This window comes from Crocuta crocuta, unplaced genomic scaffold (genome assembly GCF_008692635.1).
Source record: "Crocuta crocuta isolate KB4526 unplaced genomic scaffold, BGI_CrCroc_1.0 scaffold299, whole genome shotgun sequence".
Classification (NCBI taxonomy): Eukaryota; Metazoa; Chordata; class Mammalia; order Carnivora; family Hyaenidae; genus Crocuta; species Crocuta crocuta.
In genome coordinates, this window is record NW_027532747.1 from 5,892,064 (window position 1) to 5,899,034 (window position 6,971).

Consider the following 6,971-nt stretch of genomic DNA (forward strand, 5'->3'; position numbering starts at 1 on the left):
GGGTCCTGAAGCGGGTCCTACAGCCCGGCTGCGTCCGCGCCTTCTCGAGAGTCGGAGCCGGGACTCGGGGAGCTGGGAATGAAAATGAAGCGTCGCAAAGATTTCTTTATAACTTTTCTCAATATTCTGCTGATTGCTAGCTCAGTAGCAGATGTGGTCTGCTTAATGATGCATAGACAGGAAGCAGCCCCTGATCCCTAAATGAACTTCTTGTCTCTAAATATATACAGGGGAAGCTATATAAACTCCAGGGGCCCCTCTGCTTTCCCCGCCTTCCCACCCGGGGAGTGCAGGGGGAGTGGCCCCTAGGAGAGCTGGCTGGGCCCGATGGGGGCCAGGGCCCCCCCACTCCTCCGTGTGACCAGCGGCCGACTTCCTGTCCATACCCACAGAGGGATCTGACGGGTTTCCTGGAAAGGAGCTTCCGCAGCCATAGCAGCAACACCCTGACCCAGCCGGTCCTCTCTGATGAGTCGTTGCCCGTGAAAGGTGCCATAAGGACACCCTCGCGTTGGCTTTGCTGCTTCATGTCAGCCTCTGCAAGATACACCCCTGTGGCAAGATCCAGCCGGGCAGCAAACCCGAATTCCTGAGGCGCCTGGGGCTCAGTCTGGTGAGCCTCTGACTTCGGCCTCAGGACGTGATCTTGGGGTTCCTCCTCACAAACGTGCTTAGACACAGGAGAGGGGCGCCTGGGGGGCTCAGGCGGTTGGGTGTACGACTTGGGCTCAGGTCATGATCTCACCGTTCCTGAGTTCTAGCCCCCCCCCCCCNCTCTCTCTCAAAAATGAACATTAAGAATTTTTAATCTAAAAAAAAAACACCTTGATTTTTGAACAGGGGAGTTACACGAGCATTGGCCTGGTTTTTCTTCACTGTGTGGAGGAGGAGCTGGTGGGGACAGACGTGAACTCCAAGTGCAGGTATGTGGCTGAGTCAGACTCCTGGGCTACAGCAACAAGGATGCCCCCGCCCCCCACCCCCCTGCAGGCCAGAGAGGAAGCAGGGACACCGAGGCTCAGAGACACAGGAAGAGTCCCTCGGGAGCTGGCGGAGGAGGGGGGGGAAGTGGGGAACCTGGGGGCAGATGAGGAAAGGAATTGAGCTGTGTCCGGTGGAAGGCGCAAGCCTGGTCCCCGCTGAGGGACCAGGCTGAGCGGGTGGGCAAGAGCGCGGGTTCCGATTCCAGACGCAAGTCCCAGAGATCCCGAGAGACCCGGCCAGGGCCCGGCCAGTGCACTCCAACCCGGTGTGCAGCCCAGACGGCCCGCTGCTCTTGAAGGAAACCCAAAGAAGCGCAGAGAAGTGAGCGAAATTCCCCTCCGCCCACCCCGTCGCCCAAGGAGAGCTTATGCATATGCATCGTGGGCCCGCTCAGAAGGCTTTTCGATTAGCCGCGTGGAGAAGCCGTGGCCGGGCTGGGGAATCTATATTTCACCTTACGCTGCACACAGCTGGGTTCAGACTGGCATCCGTGCTAATATGCAAAAAAGGACGTATCTGTATTCATCAGGACTGCCTCTGAGAAGCCGGGAGGGGTAGGCTCCTTCTCAGGTTCCCAGGCCCCTGAGCAAACAAAGAGAGGTGGGGGGGGGGCACCCCAGGGGGTCAGGCTGGCCGGCAAGAGCCCGGTGGGAAAGAGGAGGCCATTGCTCGGAGGAGAGACCAAGCCTTCAGCAAATCATGGTTTTCGGAGGAAAAACACTCACGATCGACAAGGAGACTTGGAATCCAAAGGAGCTTGGAGCCGGACTCTCCCTCCAAGAACCCCAGTCACATGGACTCATTTTATGGATGGAAAAACTGAGACACAGAGAAGAGAAATACTTTTCTGAGAGGCACAGGGTCGTTGTTATTGATTTATTTATTTTTGGTATATATGCAAATACGTTTGCAGTTACCCTAACTTTTGTGCATGCAGATAAAGAAAGATCCGGGAGATCCCTAGGTCAGCCGGGTCAAAGCCAGGCTTGTTCTGCTACGTACTGGATTGAGGAGGGGGAAATACGAAGCCCAGCACATGATCCTTGCCTTCAAGATGCATACACACTGTTCGAGAATAAAAAAGTCAGGCTCCTGTTCAGAACACAAAGCTAACTGGAAAGAGGACTTAAAATCTGGAACAGTGTGAATGTTCACGGGAGAAGTGAATTAATGCGGACTCCCGCCGGGTTTCCGGAATCCCCGAGAAGGATCCGTCTAGGCCGCATCATCTCTGGGCCCAGGGGGACTGGCAGTCGCACCCAGTCCCACTCCAGCCTCTACCGTCGTTCCATTTCCCTCTGAGCCCTGCTCTGGCTCCTCACCCCCAAATCCACTTCGTCGGGCTTTCTGGAAGAAGTAAGTACGCGGAAAGCTCACGGAAGGATGCAGAGAAAAGACGAAACTCCCGTGGTTCACAGCGCTTGTCTCTCTCTTAAAAAGGCAACTGAGGCCCGAAAGGCCCGCTCCTCTCCTCCCTGCACGCAAGGGGCTAATCGATCAGCAAAGCAGCCGTCTGTCCTGGGTACGTGCAGCTATGAGCAAGACACCTCTCATCTGAATTAGTTTCCTCATCCGTAACATGCAGGAAACAGCGTCTGTTTCACGGGCCCTGCGTTCTGCGTGAGGAGCCCAGGACCTGGCAGACTGAAGCTAGCTGAAGTTACTGGCATCTAGGGTAATCTGCGGTGAACTGCGGAAACAGGTGGGTCAGGGGCGGGTGTAAGCCATGACTGCCCGGTGAGAGGCCCACATTGTCAACAGAGCCCCTTGGCATGTGGGCCATGCGACTTTCCTTCCCAGAGCTTAGACGGCTTTTCTGCTCATGGCTCTGCTCAGATTCGGGGCTGATCCAGAGGGAGAGAGCATCTGCCAGTCTGGTGCACAGGCTTCTACCTGTAGCCAAGACGGTCTGCCCTCCCTCCCGAGTCTGCCCTGTGCCCTTTTCCGCCAGCCCCACTTGGGACGATGGCACGAATGTCTCTCAAGTCAGCCTGTGCTCCTGGAGAGGACAAACCGCTAAGGCTGAATGTGAATCTTGGCTCTCTCTTGAACACTCTTAGCATCTAGGGCAGCGATATCACATTCATTTAAAAAAAAAATTCTATATTTATTTATCTTTGAGAGACAGAGGGCGTAAGCAGGGGAGGGGCAGAGAGAGGAGGAGACGCAAAATCTGAAGCAGGCTCCAGGCTCTGAACTGTCAGCACAGAGCCCGACGCAGGGCTTGAACTCGTGAACCCTGAGATCATGACCTGAGCCGAAGTCAGACACTCAACCGACCGAGCCACCCAGGCACCCGATATCATATTCATTTTGTATAAAAATGAATCACATGCCCAGAACGGTTTTTTACCGTCACATAAATTACAGCTTAATTCCCTTTACCGCACCGGGCGAGTTCTGGTGCTGCGTTTGCCTCGGCCATGCTCGTAAACCTGTTTAGCCCGTCCCGTCCCTTCGTTCCCAAAACCCTGCCACAGCCAGCGAGGGGATGAACCAGAAGACTCTGGGTAACCAGCAGTTAGTCCTGATCCAAGGAAAGGGCTCTGATGGTGACCCCTGTGACCTACGAGGACCTTCTAGTTACCAACCAACCACATGCCTGTCAGCCGGGCTCCCTGTCACGGTTTATTCACTAAATGACGATAAGAGTTGTCACGTCAGGTCTCTTCCCAGTCTGGTGGGACAGACCGCAGGCAGAAACAGCTCCTGCAGGAGGGGCCCCCTTGGCCTTCAGGGTCCTCTCTTCGGAGTCTGTCTGCTTGGGACTGGTCGGAGGGTTTGATTTCTGAATCTTGCTCGCCCTTGAACGAGACACTGAATTTCCCCCAACGCTCAGGTTCCAGCAACAACACTACCCTCCCGGGGGTGTTTTGAGAACTGAATGAAATCTGCATTGCCCTGAACACTCCGTAGCGACGGGCTCCATCGTCTAGAAGGTGTGGGACCTCGGACAAATATTTAACTGCCCCGTGCCTCAATTTTATCGTCGATCAAATGGGAACTACGATATTCTCTGCTTACAGGATTCAGTGAGATCATGCATGTAAGGCACTGGGCAGCGCCCTGACACGGCAAGCCTTCATAGATGCCAGCTGGTGTCCCCCCAGAACATCGGGAGCCCCTCAGGCCAGGAAGTGATCAGCCCCTCATTCCCAGATCTTACGCCGACAAGCATCTACCACACATCATGGGCCGCGGCTACAGATATGCATCAGGACAGGGCCCAGCTTTGAAAGAGGGGGTGCAAGAGAGACTTAGCTAGAGTGCTCTGGAGGTGGGGATGCGTCTACACCAGCCTGAGGAGATGCTATCCCAGCTATGGTCTACAGGGTGAGTGGCAGCCTCCAGGCACAACAGGAGATGGGCAGTAAGCACTTGGACAACAGTCTCTGCGGAAGACATCCGAGGCGGTGCTCTCCGTCTCCCTCCTCTGACCCGCCCAGAACTCTCGCAGGGCGCCTAGGGCTCCGAAGCGCTCTGCAGGGCAAGGAGCCAGCCTGCCGCACATGGTTGGTGCCCGCCCCCATCTGTTTGCCTCACATCCAAGGGATAAGGGAGCCCAGGTCGCTGCCGGCTTGTTTGGGTGGGGGGTGGGGAGCCAGGGGAGGCGNGGTCTTGCCTCCCTCCACACTCTCATCACCTTTCTGGCAACGGTGCCCAGGGCTGTCCTCACTTCTCCCCTTCCCGCGGGCCCTGCCCCAGCCCCCCACGGCTACACCCCCTCAAAAGCTCCTCTCCAGGCTGAGGTGTTCATTGTTCACTGCTGTTCCCTCTGCTTCAGCCTCCAGTGAAGGCTGTAATTAGAACCAGAAGACAGACAGGCGGCATCAAGGGGATGTTAGGTTGCTTTTCCAGGGTCTTCCATTCGGGTCGCAAGGTGCCAAACGCCTTGGGACTGGGGTGGCCTTTGGTCAGACTGTGACGCCCCCCCCCCAGGGGTGAGTGCAGGCGTCTCTCCTGTGCCTCCCCTCCCCCAGACTCGGGGGTGCTGAGAGGAATCCAGCCTCGATCTCTTGGACTACGGAGTGGGTGGCTGGCGGGCACTGGAGGGCAGAAGGAGCGGAGCCCGGGCCGCGAGCCGGCTGCGGGCCCGTGGCTGGGAGGTGGTGGTGAGGGCGAGGGGCGCCTGCGATGATCTGTGAACACAGAAAGAGCGGTTTCTAGCCTTAATTAAATAAACGCTCATCCATATTCAGCCTCGCAAAGCTGAGCCCCCACAGTGATGGATGTCAAGGACTGGAAGGCTTTCCGGGGGCGGGCTCCGCAGAGACACAGGCCCCCACCCTGAAAGGGCACATCATGGCCCCCACGCACGAGCTGGAAAGGAAAGGGCACATTGCTCACAGCCCTGCTGGCTTCAGTGACAAACTGTTCCTTCTTGCTCTGCAAGCCAGATGAACTTGTGCTTCAGGGGCCCGGGGCCCACAGCACTAGCACAGTCCCGGGGTCACAGCCAAGGGGCCCAGGCAAGGGGGGAGGGGCAGTCACGCCTGCACGTGTCGTGGCTCCACATGGAGCCCCGCGCCCCAGCTCCCTGAACGGACCGGGGTCTTCATCTGCCTTCATGGGGCCGTTGGGGGATCGAGTGAGGCAGGGCCCACACAGCACTCGGTGCAGGCCCGGCACTCCGGAGACCGGGGTCATCCTGTGCGACAGTGCCGGGGGATCGGTCCCCAGACACCCATCAGGGAGAACCCGGCAGTCCCGAGTGGTCAAGGAGCACGGCTGAGCCAGGAGCAAGCTCCAGGGCTTGAAACCACATCTGTGACGAAATGCAGAGCGAGAGGGAGGGCTTGACGGCGGCAGCGTCCCCCGCGCCCCGGGCCCCCACTGACTGTAGGCACAAGGTCGGGAGCGGTTCGGAGGCAGGATCAGGTACGAGCCCCGGAACTGAATGCTGCCTGTCACCTGTGAATGCGCTTGGGCTCCTTTTCCTCGCCCTGTTAGGTCCTCTCTCCTGCTAAGAGCGTCGGCCGGACCTGGGTCGTGTTGAAATGGCCCCTGACGCTCGAGACCCTCCACAGTAGGGCTCTGCTGGGGAACCTGTCACGGCCACCGCGCACGCTGGCGCCCTGGTCCCCGTCTGAACCCCGGGCCTTCTGCTTCACCCAGACCACCGGTCACAGGCGCCTCCCCCAGGCCACCAGGAAGCAGTGTCTCCCTCGACACTTCCGGGCCTCTGGTCATTCGCACGGAGATGCACCCGGACGTCTGTCTCTCTCCCAACCCCAGCCCCCGTTCACTGAGCCCCCCAAATTCGGACACCTTCCTGTTCCTCTCCAGCTTCAGGAGAATGCTGTCCCCGCCACTCTGCACCTGGCTCATGCCTTCTTGGGACGCTCCCGTGCCTGTGGCAGCACCAGGGTATTTCCCTCCAGAGCCTTGCAGGGATGCGCCCTTCATTTGTTCTGTCTGCATCCATGCTCCCTGTGGACCGCGGGCTGTCAGGACAAGTGCTGCCACCGACAGGTCACCACGCACACTCAGCGCCTCTCTAGAATTGCCGGACAAACAAACCGGGGTCTCAACACAGAAAGGGGCTTGGCTTTGGAACCCGACAGGTTTGACCTAGGATGGGCTCCATGGCTCCTTAGCTACCACGAGTTGCCACAGCAGCTAAGTGTGATGTCACCCGGAGCCCCAAAGCGTCTAGCACTGTGAACACTCAGGGAGTCCCAGTGGAGCCCCCGCTGGCCCGACTCCCTCCCTGTAACAGCACCCAGCACCCGGGGGGCCGGCTCCCCAGAAGCAGAACCACACCCGCCAGGGTTACATTACCAGGTGACAGAGATAAAGCAGGGAGGGGGCTGTGACGGAAGGGGCCGCTGAGTCAAGACGACTTTCTGAGTGTATTTGGGTTTTCCAACCATCTGATAGGGGTATTCATCTCAGCATGAAGCCTGTCTCCAGGGGGAGCCGCCAGGATCCAGTCCTCTCCTGAGGAATTCCGGAGTCCCGCACCCCTGCGCAGCCTGCCCCCGCCC

The 6,971-nt window shown here is 58.3% G+C and overlaps 1 long non-coding RNA gene across 1 annotated transcript in view; it reads left to right on the forward strand.

Annotated features, from left to right (window-relative positions):
* The first annotated feature begins 322 nt into the window (after nucleotides 1–322).
* LOC144245572 (uncharacterized) overlaps nucleotides 323–6,971 on the forward strand; it is a 7,585-nt gene continuing 936 nt past the window's right edge. Inside the window, exons 1-2 of the long non-coding RNA XR_013339308.1 lie at nucleotides 323–613; nucleotides 841–923. This is a non-coding gene — a long non-coding RNA (uncharacterized LOC144245572). The remainder of the gene's footprint in view (nucleotides 614–840; nucleotides 924–6,971) is intronic.